Consider the following 19,753-nt stretch of genomic DNA (forward strand, 5'->3'; position numbering starts at 1 on the left):
GACCTCTTCAAGGATAACTACAAACCACTGCTCAATGACATAAAAGAGGACACAAACAAATGAAAGAACATGCCATGCTCATGGATGGGAAGAATATTGTGAAAATGGTCATATTGCCCAAGGTAACTTATAGATTCAATGCCATCCCCATCAAGCTACCAATGACTTTCTTCATAGAATTGGAAAAAACGACTTTAAAGTTCATATGGAACCAAAAAAGAGCCCACATAGCCAAGACAATCCTAAGCCAAAAGAACAAAATTGGAGGCGTCACACTACCTGACTTAAAACTATACTACAAGGCTACAGTAACCAAAACAGCATGGTACTGGTACTAAAACAGATATATAGACAAATGAAACAGAACAGAGGCCTCAGAAATAACACCACACATCTACAACCATCTGATCTTTGACAAACCTGACAAAAACAAGCAATGAGGAAAGGATTCCCTATTTAATAAATGGTGCTAGGAAAACTGGCTAGCCATATGTAGAAAGCTGAAACTGGATTCCTTCCTTACACCTCATACAAAAATTAATTCAAGATGGATTAAGGACTTAAATGTAAGACCTAAAACCATAAAAACCTTAGGAAAAAACCTAGGCGATATCATTCAGGACATAGGCATGGGCAAAGACTTCATGACTAAAACACCAAAAGCAATGGCAACAAAAGCCAAAATAGACAAATGAGATCTAACTAAAGAGCTTCTGCACAGCAAAAGAAACTACCATCAGAGTGAACAGGCAACCTACAGAATAGGAGAAAATTTTTGCAATCTACCTATCTGACAAAGGGCTAATATCCAGAATCTACAAAGAACTTAAACAAATTTACAAGAAAAAACAAACAACCCTATCGAAAAGTGGGCAAAGGATATGAACAGACACTTCTCAAAAGAAGACATTTATGCAGCCAACAGACACATGAAAAAATGTTCATCATCACTGGTCTTCAGAGAAATGCAAATCAAAACCACAATGAAATACCATCTCACACCAGTTAGAATGGCAATCATTAAAACATCAGGAAACAACAGATGCTGGAGAGGATGTGGAGAAATAGGAATGCTTTACATGGTTGGTGGGAGTGTAAATTAGTTCAACCATTGTGGAAGACAGTGTGGCAATTCCTCAAGTATCTAGAACCAGAAATACCATTTGACCCAGCAATCCCATTACTGAGTATATACCCAAAGGATTATAAATCATGCTACTATAAAGACACATGCACATGTATGTTTATTGCGGCACTATTCACAACAGCAAAGACTTGGAACTAACCCAAATGTCCATCAATGATAGACTGGATTAAGAAAATGTGGCAGATATACACCATGGAACACTATGCAGCCATAAAAAAGGATGAGTTCATGTCCTTTGCAGGGACATGGATGAAGCTGGAAACCATCATTCTCAGCAAACCATCACAAGGACAGAAAACCAAACACCACATGTTCTCACTCATAGGTGGGAGTTGAACAATGATAACACATGGACACAGGGCTGGAAATGTCACACACCAGGGCCTGTCCCGGGGAGGGGGAATGGGGGAGGGATAGCATTAGGAGAAATACCTAATGTAAATGACGAATTGATGGGTGCAGCAAGCCAACATGGCACATGTATACCCATGTAACAAACCTGCATGTTGTGCACATGTACCCTAGAACTTAAAGTATAATTTTAAAAACCCAACAAATAAAAAAATTTTTTAAAAAGTCAAATAGAGAAAGACAAATGCTGTATAATCTCACATATATGTGGAACCAGAAAAAGTCAAACTTATAGAAACAAAATATAATGTTGATTAGCAGGGGCTAGGAAGTCAGGGAAATGGGGAGACGTTGGTCAAAGGGAACACAGACTATAATTAACAATACTGTGTTGTATATTTGATATTTCCTAAGAGAGCAGATATTAAATGTTCTCACCACAAAAAAATGATAACAAGGTGAAGTAATAGATATGTTAACTGACTTTATTTTGGTCTTTTCACAATATATACATACATCAAATCATCACATTGTACACCTTAAATTCATACCATTTTATTTGTCAACTATATCTCAATAGAGCTGAAACAAATAAAAATAAATCCCAAGACAGTAATGTACATGTTATTTAAATAGTTTTAGAGTCTTTGTCTCATTTAATTTTTAAAAAATGATGGAAATTGTCATTTTGGAGTGTGTCTGTATGTGCTGTTTAAAAGAGACATATCTTGCCTGTGTATTAGAAGGCACAACCTGTTCTCTCCACTCCTAATTATGCATGCAAATGCAGGCAAGTTTCTTAACCTTTCTGTACATCAGTTTTCTCATACAATGGAAAATGGTATGTCAGTTAGAATGACTTTGCTACACATAGTAAAGCGTCTCCCACAGAAAGATTAAACAATGAGAATGTTTATACTCTTGCACAAAAATTCAGTGATAGGTGGTACTTCAGTGTATCTGCTTTGTCCTCACGCTGGCTCCTCTTCTGACTCCACGGTTACTCCTTTTCAGGCATCCTGTGCAGGTACAACCATGAACAGCAGCAGAAGGCCTGTCTCTTTCCAGGGTATTTGTTAAAGAATAAAGAAACCTTTCTCAGAAACTTCTCAGCAACCTTCTCATCACCTTTCATTGGCTAGAATCTTATCTGTTGTTATGTCCAAGAATTTCCTTTCAAGGGCAATTGCAAAACAATGACCTTTCAGAATTACCCCTATTGCTGAAGGATGGAGACATGGAGACATAAGTTTTGTTTGGGAAGTAAACACTAAAAAAAAAAAAAAAAAAGCGCTATCAGCAAGAAAAAAATGAAGAAAAATAGCTGTTATATGTTATATAGGCACCCAACAATGTCTGTTACAAATGAGGATAGTATAATCATACATTTCCCACAGAGTTGATGTAAGCACAATATGTGAAAGTTCCTAAAAAAATCTGGCCCAAAGAAGACATTTCATGAATATTATTCTTACTTCCACTTTTCCTTTCTTTGTCTCTTTTCCTCTAATTTCAGTCTGCCTTCTTTCTCTCTCCTCCATTTATTGGCTTAAAGGATTGAAACCACAGTATGTTAACCAGCAGCCTGGGAAAAGTCCCATGGTGCTCACCTCCACCCCTGTGCTGACAAACTGTGGGTTACCCTCAAAAACCACAAGGCTAATGTCCAACTGCCTTCAGGGCACTCCCTGAAGCTTGGAGAACATTTAAATAGCATAGAAGATCTAATTAGCAGCAGCCTAGTCCTCATGAGCATTCTTTACACCACCATCCAATTACCCATCCTGTGCAGTCAATTTGGGTGCAGGTTTTGGTAACAGAAGCTTTTCCATATTTAGTCATCATGATAATTTATGCTTAAATATTTTGTAGGTTTGTTGTATGATTAAAGTGACTACAAACACAGATAGTTCAGTTTCAAATGAAAGCCCTGTAATTCATATGCACACACATAGTTTTGTGGAAAGGCATGGTTAATATTGTACATATAGTCATTTAAAATGCTAAGTGTATCAAATGACAGCAAAGTAAAGAATCTTCTTATTTCCCTTTTCCTGGTGGCTTTCTGTAAACTGACTTCATAGGTTTTGGAGGTTGGTTTTGCTAAAATAATAATAACAAATAATAGTTAACACTTATTGAAAGCTCACCAGAAGCCAAACACTTTTCTGTGTGCTTTACATTTACTAACTAATATAATTTAATTTAAATATATTTACTTAACTGGAATGAAGAAACTGAGACACCAAGATTAAGTAACTTACTCAGGATCAAGCAATCTTACTCCTAAGCCTACTCTCTTAACTATGTTGTAATGAAAACCCTACTGTTTAAGAAAGCTGGAGTAGGTTTGCTAATATTTGCAACATAAAATGGACTAAATGATGGTCTGAAAAAGGGTTACCCAGTCTCCCTTTTCCTCCTCTGCTCCTTACACCTGGAAAATATTTAGTATCCACCACCCCATCATAGGCTCCTCTGTCTATCCTTCTCTTGCCCCTAGTTCAATTTGTCATGTTAAAAAAAAATTGAGATACACACACACCAAGTACTGTCCCACTCTGTAGCATCTATCCTGGAGAGAACAAAGCCTTTGAGGTGACCACTAGGGAAGCTATGTTACAGGAGATTTACATCTCAAGGACAGCTAGAAAGGCACATTCACCCTACTTTTCCCAACCAGAAATGAGCTGATTTAATATTTGGCCATACTAATTTTGTGAAGATAGATGCATAGTATGGGATGAAGAGATCCTAGACTCTATTCCCACCTCCACCATCACTCCAATGTCACAACATTACTTCTGCCATTTTTTCCAACCTAGAATGTTTTCCTGCCTCCTCTCCATTCATGCCCTTCCTTTACTTTCAAATTACTTATTTTTTTATTATGGCACAGTATTTAATTTCTCCAGGAAAATTGAAAAGATGAACCTAAATATTGTATTGCATTAAGGAATAGGGAAGAAGCAGAACTTCAAGAGCCCCTGTGAGGTTCATATCACCCTGCTCACTGATGTCTACAATTACAGGCAATCTCAAGTAACAAAATCATGTGCTACCGTATTACCCAACTCTAGTCCCCCAGCCCTATGTTATCACATCTTGCTTCACTCACTTACCTAAAGCAAGCAATGTTCTAAACAGTTCTGGGTAGCAACCAATTTTTTTAAAGTAGTCATCTCAATAAAATGTAAAAGAATTGCCTGTTACATACTTAAAAGACACTACTGAACTCTTGGATGTAGGTGAATAGGTTTGTAGTTGCTAATTAGAACTAAGTTGCTCTGCAGAAGAAAGGCTGGTTGAGGGGCTAGGAGAGGGTGTTGTAGATTCCAGCACAAGGAAAACAAGAACAAAAAAATTAGATGATGCCCAGAGGAAGAGCAGAGATGCATTCCATTTTGACTTCAGGATTGGAGAGCTGAAAAAGAGGAATAATAGTGGAATGAGCCATGCAATGCTAATTGCCCTTATCCCTTACAAAATATTCAGTAAAATGAATATTGCTGGCTATAGTAGTTTTTTTTGAGACAGAGTCTCACTCTGTCGCCCAGGCTGGAGTTCACGGCACAATCTTGGCTCACTGCAACCTCTGCCTTCGGAGTTCAAGCAATTCTCCTGCCTCAGCCTCCTGAGTAGCTGGGATTACAGGCACACACCACCACGCCTGGCTAATTTTTGTATTTTTAGTAGAAACAGGGCTTCACCATGTTGGTCAGGCTGGTCTCAAACTCCTGACCTCGTGATCCACCCACCTCAGCCTCCCAAAGTGCTCATAGGTGTGAGCCACTGCACCCGGTCTTATTGTCTGGATAGTAAGAAATATTCTTTAAGATGACTGCAAAGAATTGTTGATACCTGCTTTCAAGCCAAAACAGGGTGAAAACAGAGATACTTCTCAGGAACAGATGACTTATTATTACATGTATTATAATAAAAATAATACTTTAATCTCCTTGAGATCTCTTTGAAGATCTGTCTTTAATTCCTTACTTGGCTTTCATTTCCTTCTACCTCCACTGCACCTTTATTCTCTTTTTTATTTTAAAATATTTCATTGATGAATACAAATTATATATTATTCAAGTTGTACATCATGGTTTGATATACATAGTGTTCTGATTACCAGTTACATTAACTGACACATCCATTAGTTACCATTTGTGTGTGTGTGTGTGTGTGTGTGTGTGTGTGTGGTGACATTAAAATCTGCACTCAGTAAACAATATAATATTATCACACTTAAAGGCTATTTATTTGTAACACCTGTCCCCCAAAAACATGCATGCATGCACACCCACACAAAATGTGATCCTGAGCTTCTTGAGGACAAGAACACTTATTAATTTGATTGTTCCCAGTCCCCAGCATTTCACCTAGAACAGAATAGATACTCAATGTATGTTTACTCAAAAATATGAAAAAAAAACAGAACTTAAATAACTTTATACAAAGGACTTCCACAACCAGATAGAGAAAAATAAACTTTTATCTTATTAAAGCTGATGTGGTTTTGCTGTGTCCCCACCCAAATCTCACCTTGAATTGTAATAATTCCCACCTGTCAAGGGTGGGCCAGGTGGAGATAATTGAATCATGGGGGTGATTACCCCCATACTGTTCTTGTAGTAGTGAATATGTCTCACAAGACATGATGGTTTTATAAATGGGAGTTCCCCTGCACAAGCCCTCTCCTGCCTGCTGCCGTGTAAGACATGACTTTGCTCTTCTTTTGCCTTTTGTCGTGATTGTGAGGCCTCCTAACTATGCTGAATTGTGAGTCCATTAAACCTCTTTCATTTATAAATTATACAGTCTCAGGTATGTCTTTAGTAGCAGCATGAGAACAGACTAATAAAAAGCTATTCTATTTTAGAGTTTCTCAGTTATAGCAGCTTAGTCTTTAATAAGAGTAGAATATCACAGTCCATCAGAAAACTATTTTTTACTGAGGCCAGACATCTTGAGGTCTAAAACATTCAGATTTATGCTGCTGGGGAGAGAGTAAAGAAACCATGGTAGAGGTATCCAGAGCAGTAGGTGCCTCATCACTGACATGGTTATAATTGCTTAGCCACTCATTCTTGCTGTGAGTATTCTTCAGTCAACACTGCCAGTTTCCTGGGGTCTCTGAAAAGTGCATCCTCAGTCATTTCAACTCAAAGAAGTTTGGATGCCTCCTGTGTTAGATGTGGCTGGAACTACATCAAACAACAGTGATAAAGAATGTTTCAGAAGGATATAGTCTAACCAGCTCTTAGTATTTCTGAGGAAGGACAGGAAAAAAGGAAAGGTTATTCCAGCCATTATTGTGATTGCTCACAGATTTTCCATTTACTATACAAATTTTAATGTGAGCCTATTATATAAAATCAAATTAAAGCAGGAAACACATAATCTGAACAATTCTTTGTCAGCTCCAGAAAGGGCTTATACAAGAATACTAAAGAAAGAAGTAAACAGAGTGTTAGTTGTTATTTAAAAATTACCAGAAAACCAGGTGTAATAAGACCCTGAAAAGCTTTTGATGACACCTTGACATGGCTTGGCAGCCCTTCTTCTCAAGTCCCAGAGGAACAAAGTGATTTTGTGTAAAAAGATTAGAAAAGATTAGTCAGAGGCAACAGCAATATAGGGTGTTTTGTAAACACCATGTATCATTCCAATTCAAAGGAACACAGATAGGAAAGGTAGGATAGGATTTACAAGGTCATCTTCCATTGAATTCAGAGTTTTTCTAGAAGACTATGAAAAGTTCTGCTGCTTTAAGATGGAAGCTGATAACTGAGGGAGGAGACTTATGAAAACAATATTGATAATAATAACAATTTCTAATGCTTATAAATTTGTGTAATGTTCGCATTATTTCTTCCTTAAATGTTTGTGAGAATTCACCAGGGAAACCATTTGACCCTGTAATAGTTTGTGGGAGGGTTTTACAATTTCTAATATAATTTCCTCAACAGATACAAGGCTATTCAAACTTTCTATTTCTTGTCAGATTTGTTCATTTGTGTTTCTCAAGGAGTTTGTTCAAAGTCATTGAATTTATTGGTGTAACACTGATGGCAATATTCCCTTTTCTTGCTTTAATGTCTGTAGCATCTCTAGCAATTCCTCTCTTTCACTTTTTTTTGTTTGTTTTTGTTTTTGTTTGAGATGGAGTCTCGCTCTGTTGCCCAGGCTGGAGTGCAGTGGTGCTATCTTGGCTCACTGCAGCTTCCACCTCCTGGGTTCAAGCGATTCTCCTGCCTCAGCCTCCTGTGTAGCTGGGATTACAGGTGCCTGCCACCACGCCCGGCTAATTTTTTGTATTTTTAGTAGAGACCAGGTTTCACCATGTCGCCCAGGCTGGTCTCTAACTCCTGAGTTCAGGCAATCCACCGTCCTAGGTCTCCCAAAATGCTAGGACTACAGGCATGAGCCACCGTGGCCGGCCTAATTTTTGTATTTTAATAGAGACAGAGTTTCACCATGTTGCCAGGCTGGTCTCAAACTCCTGACCTCAGTTGATCTGCCCACTTCGACCTCCCAAAGCTCACATCTGGGATTACAGATGTGAGCCACTACACCTGGCCTTTTTCACTTTTGATGTTGAGATTTTATGTTTTCTCTCTTTTTTCACAACCATAATTTTTAAACAAATTTATTTTTCTAATTAACCAACTCTTGGCTTTGTTGGCTCTCTTCATTTTTCTATTTCATTGACTTCTGCTCTTTATTATTTATTTCCTTCTACCTATTTTGTGTTTAATTTGCCTTTTCTTTTAGTAGCTCCTTAAGGTAGAAGATGAGAGCATTGATTTTAAGCCATTTTTTATCCTAATACAAGCATTTAAAGCTATAAATCTCCCTTTAAGCACTGCCTTACTACATCTGGCAAATTCTGACATGTTGTATTTTAACTATAATTGAGTTCAAAATATTTTCTCTTTTTCCTTGTGATTCCTTCTTTGAAATGTGTTGTTAAATGTACAACTATTTGGGGATTTTTCGAGATATCTTTATGTTATTGTTTTCTATTGTGTTCCAAGAACATACTCTGTGTAAATTCTGTATTTTGAACTCTATTGAGACTTCTTTTCATAGTTCTGCACGTGTTCTATCTTGGTAAATATTCTAAGTGCATTTGAAAAGAATAAGTATTCTGCAGTTGTTTGGGGTAGTGTTCTATAAATGTCAATTAAATTAAGATGATTGATAGGGTGATTCAGATTTTCTATATTCTTTCTAAATTGTTATTTACACTATCAATTACTGAGAGAAAAATAAATTAAGATCTCCAACTATAATTCTGGGTTTTTCTATTTCTTTATTTCTATCCTTTTTTTTTTTTTTTTCAAGATGGAATTTCACTCTTGTTGCCCAGGCTGGAGTGCAATGATGTGATCTCGGCACACTGCAACCTCCACCTCCCAGGTTAAAGTGATTCTCCCGCCTGAGCCCCCCAGGTAGCTGGGATTACAGGCACCCGCCACCATGCCCAGCTAATTTTTGTATTTTTAGTAGAGATAGTGTTTCGCCATGTTAGCCAGGCTGGTCTTGAATTTCTGACCTCAGGAGATCTGCCTGCCTTGGCCTCCCAAAGTGCTGGGATTACAGGCATGAGCCACTGTGACCTATTTCTATCCATTTTTGCTTAATATATTTTGAACTTCATACACATTTAGAACTATTTTCTTCTTGATGACTTTCCCTTCTATCTTTATAAAATGTCCTTTTACTTGGTAATACCTCTTGCTTGAAAGTATATTTTATCTGATTAATACAGACACATCAGTTTTCTGTCTTTAAGTTCACTTCAAAATCTTTACTTCTGCAGTATTCAACCTATGTTAAGCCCATCTAATAATTGTTTCATTCAGACATTCTATTTTTCAGTTCTAGAATTTCTATTTTGTTCTTTTTAGGAATTTGTCATTTCTCTTCTGAAATACCCAATCTTTGCACCCATTATATCCATTTCCCCACAACTTTTAAAAATATATATGCAATAGCTGTTTTAAGGTCCTATTAATTTCAATAACTGTGGATTCTATGGGTCTGTTTCTATTGACTAACTTTTCTTTTGATTATAGATCCTATTTTCTTGTTTCTTAGCATGCTTCATAATTTTTTATTATATTCCAGATATTGTGTATAAAAGAACAGTGGTGGCTGAAGTATAACATTTAGATTTGTTTTAATTATTTCCCCCCAGAGAGTGAAGTCTTTTTCTCTATCTGGTAATTGGGGTGAGAAATGATCATTCATATTTCTTTTAGAGTCCAGTAGATCTGGGTCTGGGTTTCAGTTTTAATTAAATTGAAACTACATGTGATTAGCCCAGCTCTCAACTTCCTAGGTCATAGCCCTTTTATGTTTTCAGTAGCTGAACTGGGAGAAGCTTGGTTACAGTCTCATATATTTTTGGTTCATCTTTGGATTCATCTCCAGGAAAAGACCTGAAATTCAAACACCACAGGAATGCAGACGACTAAGCAATTTCTCTCTTCTTACCAGCCCTTCCTCCACTGTAACTTTCTCAGCAAAATTCATGGTTGGGGAGGGTTTAGGGAAGAAATGCTGAACCCAATAATCTGCTCTGGCTTTGGGGGCTTTTTCCAGACTCTTAATTTATCTTGACAGTCCTACTTGGTCCAAAGCCCACCTTATTTCCCCTTCACCCTGTCAAGTTTCTCTATCAGACCTACCTACCCATAACCAGACCAGGAAGCTGCCCCAGGCTTAAAGCTGCCTTGGCTCTCTGCTCACTTATAAAGGGCTCTTTCTCTCTGGAATTCAGTTAATCAAGGCTTCCTTGTGTGAATACCACCCCTGGCTAGCCCCATAGAAAATACTTTTATTTTTAGTTTTTTGTTTTTGGGGTTTTTTTTCTGTTTCTATGAGAAAGAAGGTCTTTTGTGTTCTTCTCCATCCTCCCCCAAAGCAGACACCCCCACAAAGCCTGAGTTCTTAACCATTATTTTGAACCATTATTTTTAATGTTCAAAAAAAAATTAGAAATGGAAAATCAAATGCGTGCTAGACAGTAAAAGGAATATAATATATTTTTATAGGTAATATTACTTCAAGCATGAACAAAAACTATTTTATTTTAATTTAATAATTCTAAATGTCCTTTTGCCTACCTAACATGTATCTATTCTACTATGCAGAGCAATTCCATCCACAGCCTTCCACGGCTCTGCAGAGTCATTATCTTTCTGCAATATTCTAACCACATTTAAATAGGTTAACTTGTACATGATACTAACCTGCTTTTTATATAGAAAAATATTTTTATATAAATTTCATACTGGTTTAAATTTTTATCCAATTAAGATTCTGATAATGAACTTCAATAAAAGCCTTTGGCATAGTATTAGAGACTGGCAATTTTTACATGAAAATCACTTTTTTTTTTTTTTAAAGAGATGAGCTCTCACTGTGATGCCCAAGTTAGAGTGCAATGGTGCAATCACAGATCACTCAGCCTCAACCTCCTGGGCTCCAGCGATCCTCCCACTTCAGCCCACCGAGTAGCTGGGATTACAGGTGCATGCCATCATGGCTGGCTAGTTTTTCTCTTTTTTGTAGAGACAGGATTTCGCCATGTTCCCCAGGCTGGTCTCAAACTCCTAAGCTCAAGCAGTCTGTCTGCCTCAGCCTCCCAAAGTGCTGGGATTATAGGTGTGAGCCACTGTGCCCAGCTGAAAATCACCATTCTTATATCTTTATAGCCACCTATCTTCTTCCGAAGGTGTATCAGTCTACTACGGCTGCCATACAAAACAACACACACTTAGTGGCTTAAACACGAATTTATTTCCTCAAAGTTCTGGAGGCTAGAAGTCCAAGATCAAGGTTCTGGCTGATCTGGTTTCTGGTGGAGGCTCTCTTCCTGGCCTGCAGACGGCCACCTTCTCACTGTGTCCTCACATGCCCTTTCCTTGGTGTGTGTGCACAGAGAGAGAACAAACTGTCTGGTGTCTCTCTTTTTTTTTTTTTTTTTTTAGACAGAGTCTCGCTCTGTCGCCCAGGCTGGAGTGCAGTGGCGTGATCTCAGCTCACTGCAAGCTCTGCCTCCCGGTTTCACGCCATTCTCCTGCCCCAGACTCCCGAGTAGCTGGGACTACAGGCGCCCATCACCGCTCCTGGCTAATTTTTTTTGTATTTTTAGTAGAGACAGGGTTTCACCGTGTTAGCCAGGATGGTCTCGATCTCCTGACCTCATGATCCTCCCACCTCAGCCTCCCAAAGTGCTGGGGGTGTCTCTTCTTAAAAGGACAAAAATCCTATATGATCAGGACCCACCCTTATGACTTTATTTAACCTTAATTACTTCCTTAAAGTCTCCAACTCCAAATTCAGCCTCACTGAGGTTTAGGGCTTCAAAATAACAATTTTGAGGAGACAAAAATATTTATCCCATAACAAAATGTTTTCCATAAATGCTGTACTAATTTACATTCCCACCAGCAGTGTATAAATGTTCCTTTTTCATCACCCCCATGCCAACATCTACTGTTTTTTGACCTTTTAATAACGGCCATTCTTGCAGGGGTAAGGTAGTATCTCACTGTAGTTTTAATTTTCATTTCTCTGATGATTAGTGATGTTAAGCACTTTTTCATATGTTTGTTGGCCCTTTTGTATGTATTCGTCTAAGAAATGTCTATTCATGTCATTTGCCCACTTTTTGTTGGGATTATTTTTTTTTTCTTGCTGATTTGTTTGAGTTCCTTGTAGATTCTGGATATTAGTCTTTTGTTGGATGAATAGTTTGCAAATATTTTCTCCCATTCTGTTGATTGTCTGTTTACTCTGAGGATTGTTTCTTTTACTGTGCAGAAGCTTTTTAGTTTAATTAGGTCTCATTTATTTATTTTGGTTTTAGTTGCATTTGCTTATAGGAGTTTAGTCATGAATTCTTTGCTTAGGCCAATGTCCAGGAGAGTTCTTCCTAGGTTATCTTCTAGAATTTTTATGGTTTCAGGTCTTACATCTAAGTCTTTGATCCATCCTGAGTTGATTTTTTGTATAAGGTGAGAGATAGGAACCCAAAGTTTTATTCTTCTGCATATGACTATTGAGTTTTCCCAGCACCATTTATTAAATTGGGTGTCCTCTCCCAAATTTATGTTTCTGTATGTTTTGTTGAAGATCAGTTGGTTGTTAAGTATTTGGCCTTATTTCTGGGTTCTCTATTCTGTTCCACCGGTCTATGTATCTACTTTTATACCAGTACCATGCTGTTTTGGTAACTATTGCTTGATAGTATGCTTGAAGTCTGATAATGTGATACCTCCAGATTTGTTCTTTTTGCCTAGGATTGCTTTGGCTATTCAGGCTCTTTTTTGGTTCCATATGAAATTCAGAATTTTTAGAGATGAGATCTAGATACTGCTCTTTTTAAAGCTCCCCAGGGGATTCTAATGTGTGGTCAAAGTTGAGAACCACTAAATTAAATAAAGCTATGACAGATTGGAAGTATAACCTTTATAGACTCATGGTTTCATGAGATCTAGGCAAATTCAAAGCAACAGCATCCAACAGGAAAATAAAACTGAAACTAATATAAATCTTTACTCACAGAAAGGAATGAAACTGAGTGAGTAAATCCAGCACCTTCAACTCCAATATCCAGGTTCTCATATTGGGACTTACTCGGCAAACAACTTGACCCATGGAGAATGAAGAAAAGTAGGGAGGGCAGGCAATGGCCCACCTGAGAGTGGCATGGAGCCAAAGAAACCCTCACCGCCAGCAAGGGAAGCAGTGAGTGATTGTGCAACCCCACCTGGGAAACCACACTCTCTCATGGGTCTTTGTAACCCACAGATAAGGAGATCCTCCCATGAGCCCACACCACCAGGGCCTTGGGTCCAATACACAGAGCAGTGTGGAGTCTTGGCAGAGCATCTGCTCAGGCACACACAGAACTGTGTGGAGTCTCGGCAGAGCATCTGCTCAGGCACATACAGAGACCCATGAGTTTTACATACTCTGGTCCCAGGATACCCAGCAAGGTGGGAAATCCATCCATACATATCCCTAGGAAGGGGGGCTGAATCCAGGGAGCCAAGCAGCATCATTCTGCAGGCACCACTTCCACAGCACCTCACAAGTTAAGACCCACTGGCTTGGAATTCCAGCCAGCCAACAGCAACAGGCTGGAATCTGCCTGAGATAGGTCCAAGTAACCAGGGGGATAGGTGGCAACCATCTCTGCAGTTCAGTAGACTTAGCCATTCCAGCCTGCTGGCTCTGGAGAATACAAATGGTCCAGAGAAAGACGGGTCCCCTACAACATACCACAGCCACTTTGCCAGATCATGGCCAGACTGTTTCTTTAAGTGCAGCCTCAATCCAGTCCTCCTCACTGGGTGGGACCTCCCTGCAGGGGCTTCAGCCACTCCAGCCAGGGTCTATGGGAAGAATTCTGATCTCTCCCTGGGATGGAGCTCCAGGGGGAGGGGCAGCCACCATCTCTGCAGTTTGGTCACCTCAGCCATTCCAGCCTGCTGGCTTTGGAGAATACAAATGGTCTTGATAAGGAAGGATCCACCTCCAACACAGAACACCTGCTCTACCAAAAAGCAGCAATACTGATTCTTTAAGTGGGTCCCTGATCCTATATCCTCCTAACTGGGTGAGACCTCCCAACAGGGGTCTCCAGAACACCTCCTACAGGTGCATTCAGGCCAGCAACAGGTCAGTATCCCCCTGGGACAGAGCTTCCAGAGGAAGGAGCTGGCTGCCATCTTTGCTGTTCTGCAGCCTTCACTGGTGAAACCTCCAGGTATGGGGAAATCCAAGGCAACTAGGGTCTGGAACAGACCCCCAGCAAACTGTAGCAGCCTTGCAGTAGAGCGGCCTGTTAAAAGAGAAAAACAAACAGAAAACAACAACAACATCAACAAAAAAGACCCCACAAAACCCTCATTCAAAGGTCAGCAACCTCAAAGATCGAAGGTAGATAAGCCAACAAAGATGAAAAAGAATCAATACAAAAACACTGAAAACTCAAAAAGCCAGAGTGCCTCTTCTCTTCCAAACGACTGCAACACCTCACCAGCAAAGACACTAAACTGGGCTGAGGCTGAGATGGTTGAATTAACAGAAAACACACTGAAGTGCACAGACCAGTGATGCTATGAAGCAACTACATAAATAACTCTGAAAAATAACAGCTAGCATCATGATGACAGGATCAAATTCACATAACGAGACTAAACTTAAATGTAAATGGGCTAAATGCCCCAGTTAAAAAGCACGGAATAGCAAGCTGGATAGTCAAGACCCATGGATACGCTGTCTTTAAGAGACCCATCACATGTGCAAAGACATACATAGGCTCAAAATAAAGGGATGGAGGAAAATTTACCAAGCAAATGGAAAACAGAAAAAAGCAAGGGTTGTAATCTTGGTGTCTGACAAAACAGGCTTTAAACCAACAAAGATGAAAAAAGACAAAGAAAGGCGTCACATAATGGTAAAGGGTTCAATTCAACAAGAAGAGCTAACTATCCTAAATATATATGCACCCAATACAGGAGCACCCAGATTCATAAAGCAAGTTCTTAGAGACCTACAAAGAGACTTACTTAGACTCCCACACAATAATAGTGGAAGACTTTAACACCCCACTGCCAATATTAGACAGATCATTAAGACAGAAAATTAACAAAGATATTTGGGACCTAAACTCAGCTCTGGATCAAGTGGACCTGATAGATATCTGCAGAACTCTGCACCTCAAAACAACAGAATATACATTCTTCTCATCGCCACATGGCACTTACTCTATAATTGATCACATAGTCGGAAGTAAAACACTCCTCAGCAAATGCAAAAGAACTGAAATCATAACAGTCCCAGACAGCACAATCAAATTAGAACTCAAGATTAAGAAATTCACTCAAAACCACACAACTACATGGAAATTGAGCAACCTGCTCCTGAATGACTCCTGGGTAAATAATGAAATTAAGGCAGAAGTCAAGAAGTTCTTTGAAATGAATTAGAACAAACAGACAGCATACCAGAATCTGTGGGATGCAGCTAGAGCAGTGTTAAGAGGGAAATTTATAGCACTAAATGCTCACATCCAAAACCTAGAAAGATCTAAAATCGACACACTAACATCAAAATTAAAAGAACTAGAGAACCAAGAGCAAACAAACCCCAAAGCTAGCAGAAGACAAGAAATAACCAAGATCAGAGCTAAACTGAAGGAGATAGAGACACGAAAAACCACTCAAAGAAATCAACAAATCCAGGAGCTCGTTTTTTGAAAAAAATAATAAAATAGATAGACTGCTAGCTAGATTAATAAAGAAGAAAAGAGAGAAGAATCAAATAAATACAATCAGAAATGATAAGGGGGATATCACCACTGACCCCACAGAAATACAAACAACTATCAGAGAATACTAGAAACACCTCTATGCAGATAAACTAGAAAATCTAGAAGAAATGGACACATTCTTGGACACATACACCCTCCCAAGACTGAACTGGGAAGAAATTGAATCACTGAATAGACCAATAATTAGTTCTGAAATTTTGGCAGTAATAAATAGCCTACCAACCAAAAAAAAAGCCCAGGACCACACAGATTCACAGCTGAATTCTACCAGAGGTACAAGGAAGAGCTGGTATGATTTCTGCTGAAAGTATTGCCAAAAATTGAAAAGGAGAGACTCTTCCTTAACTCATTCTATGAGACCAGCATCATCCTGATACCAAAATCTGGCAGAGATACAACAAAAAACCAAAACTTCAGGCCAATATCCTTGATGAACATCAGTGCAAAAATCATCAATAAAATACTGGCAAAACAATTCCAGCAGCACATCAAAAAGCTTACCCACCACAATCAAGTTGGCTTCATCCCCAGGATACAAGGTTGGTTCAACATATGCAAATCAATAAATGTGATTCATCACATAAACAGAACTAAAGACAAAAACCACATGATTATCTCAATAGATGCAGAAAAAGCTTTCAATAAAATTCAACATCCATTCATGTTAAAAATTCTCAATAAACAAAGTATTGAAGGAACATACCTGTACCTCAAAATATTAAGAGCCATACATGACAAACCCACAGCTAATATCATACTGAATGGGAAAAAGCTGGAAACATTCCCCTTGAAATCTGGCATAAGACAAGGATACCCTCAACACTGCTATTCAACATAGTATTGGAAGCTCTGGCCAGAGCAATCCGGCAAGATAAAGAAATAAAGGGCATCCAAATAGGAATAGAGGAACTCAAACTAAACCTGTTTGTTGATGACATGATCCTATATCTAGAAAACTCCATTGTCTCAGCCCAAAAGTTTCTTAATCTGATGAGTAACTTCAGCGAAATCTCAGGATACAAAATCAGTGTGCAAAAATCACTAGCATTCCTATACACCAACAATAAGCAAACAGAAAGCCAAATCATGAATGAACTCTCATTCACAATTGCTACAAAAAGAATAAAATACCTAGGAATACAGCTAACAAGGGAAGTGAAGGACCTCTTCAAGCACTACAAACCACTACTCAAAGAAATCAGAGAGGACACACACAAATGGAGAAACATTCCATCCTCATGGATAGGAAGAATCAATGTTGTGAAAATGGCCATACTCCCCAAAGTAATGTATAGATTCAGTGCTATTCCCATTAAACTACCATTGACATTCTTCACAGAATTAGGAAAAACTATTTTAAAATTCATATGGAACCAACAAGGAGCCTGAGTAATGAAGACAATCCTAAGCAAAAATAATAAAGCTGGAGGCATCATGCGACCAAACTTCAAACTATACTACAAGGATACGAAACAGCATGGTACTCATACAAGAACAGACATATAGACCAATAGAACAGAGTGAAAAACACAGAAAGAGGGGCTGCAGTGGCTCACGCCTATAATCGCAGCACTTTGGGAGGTCGAGATGGGCAGATCACTTGAGGTCAGGAGTTTGAGACCAGCCTGGCTAACATTGTAAAATACGGTCTCTAGTAAAAATACAAAAATTAGCCAGGCATGGTGGCAGGTGCCTATAATCCCAGCTACTCAGGAGGCTGAGGCAGGAGAATCATCTGAACCCAGTGGGCAGAGGTTGCAGTGAGCCAAGATAATGCCACTGTACTCCAGCCTCGGCTACAGAGTGAAATTCTGTCAAAAAAAAAAAAAAAAAAAAAAACTCAGAAATAAGATTGCACACTTCAACCATCAGATCTTCAACAAATCTGACAAAAACAAGCAAAGGGGAAAGGACCTCCTATTTAGTAAATGGTGCTGGGAGAGCTGGCTAGCCATATGCAGAAAACTGAAACTAGAGACCTTCCTTATACCATACAAAAAATTAACTCAAGATGGATTAAAGACTTAAATGTAAAACCCAAAACTATAAAAACCCTAGAAGAAAATCTAGGCAATACCATTCAGGACATAGGCACAGGCAAAGATTTCATGACAAGGATGCCAAAAGCAATTGCAAGAAAAGCAAAAATTGATAAATGGGATCTATTAAACTAAAGAGCTTATATAGACATCCTATAGAATGGAAGAAAATTTTTGTAATCTATGCATCTGACAGAGGTCTAATATCCAGCATCTATAAAGGACTTAAACAAATTTACAAGAAAAAAAAACCATTAAAAACTGAGCAAAGGACATGAACAGACACTTCTCAAAAAACATACATGAGGCCAAAAAACATAAGAGTTCAACATCACTGATCATTAGAAAAATGCAAATCAAAACCACAATGACATACCATGTCACTCCAGTCAGAATGGCTATTACTATTATTATTATTATTATTATTTTTGAGGCAGAGTCTTGCTTTGTTGCCCAGGCTGGAGTTCAGTGGCATGATCTTGGCTCACTGCAACCTCCACCTCCCAGATTCAAGCAATTCTTGTGCCTCAGCAACCCAAGTAGCTGGGATTACAGACGTGCACTACCACGCTCAGCTGATTTTTGTATTTTTAGTAGAGACGGGGTTCTTCCATGCTGGCCAGGCTGGTCTCCAACTCCTGACCTCGTGTGATCTGCTCATCTTGGCCTCCCAAAATGTTGGGATTACAGGTGTGAGCCACTGCTCCTGGCCCAGAATGGCTATTATCAAGAAGTCAAAAGACAACAGATACCGGCAAGGTTGTGGAGGAAAAGGAACACTTTTACACTGTTGGTGGGGGTGTAAATTAGTTTAACAATTGTGGAAGACAGTGTGGCTATTCCTAAAAGACCTAGAAACAAAAACATCCAACCCAGCAATCTCATTACTGGGTATATACCCAAAGGAATAGAAATCGTTCTATTATAAAGTCACATGCACCCATATGTTCATTGCAGCACTATTCACAATAGCAAAGACATGGTCTCAACCTAAATGCCCATCAATGATAGACTGGATAAAGAATATGTGGTACATATACACCATGGAATACTATCTAGCCATAAAAAGGAACGAGATCATGTCCTTTGCAGGGACATGGATGGAGCTAGAAGCCATTATCCTTAGCAAACTAACACAGGAACAGAAAACCAAATACCACATGTTCTCACTTATAAGTGGGAGCTAAATGATGAGAACACACGGACACATGGGGAGAACAACACACATTGGGGTCTGTCGGAGGACATGGGGTTGGAGGAGGGAGAGGATCAGGAAGAATAGCTAGTGGATGTTGGGTTTAAATACCTACGTGATGAGATGATCTGTGCAGCAAACCACCGTGACACACGTTTACCTATGTAACAAACCTGCACATCCTATACATGTACTCCTGAACTTAAAAGTTGGAAATTTAAGAAAAAAAGTCTTTGTGACTAATGAAGGTTTTTTCTTCTATTTTTATTTTTGTCTATTTTTTGAGATGGAGCCTCACTCTGTCATCCGGGTTGGAGTGCAGTGGCACAATCTTGACACACTATAACCTCTGTCTCCCAGGTTCAAGCAATTCTCCTGCCTCAGCCTCCCAAGTTGCTGGGAATACAGACACACACCACCACGCCTGGCTAATTTTTGTATTTTTTTAGTAGAGATGGGATTTTGCCCTGTTGGCCAGGCTGGTCTTGAACTCCTGACCTCAGGTGATCTGCCCACCTCAGCCTCCCAAAGTGCTGCAATTACAGGCGTGAGCCACTGTGCCTGGCCTCTTCTGTTTATTAACAAAGATTTGTTGAGTCTATGATGTGTTAGGCTTTATGGAAGATACTCAGAATCCAAAAATGTAGTAATTTGACCAAGTGGAT

This window comes from Pan paniscus, chromosome 10 (assembly GCF_029289425.2).
Source record: "Pan paniscus chromosome 10, NHGRI_mPanPan1-v2.0_pri, whole genome shotgun sequence".
In the NCBI taxonomy this organism is placed as follows: domain Eukaryota; kingdom Metazoa; phylum Chordata; class Mammalia; order Primates; family Hominidae; genus Pan; species Pan paniscus.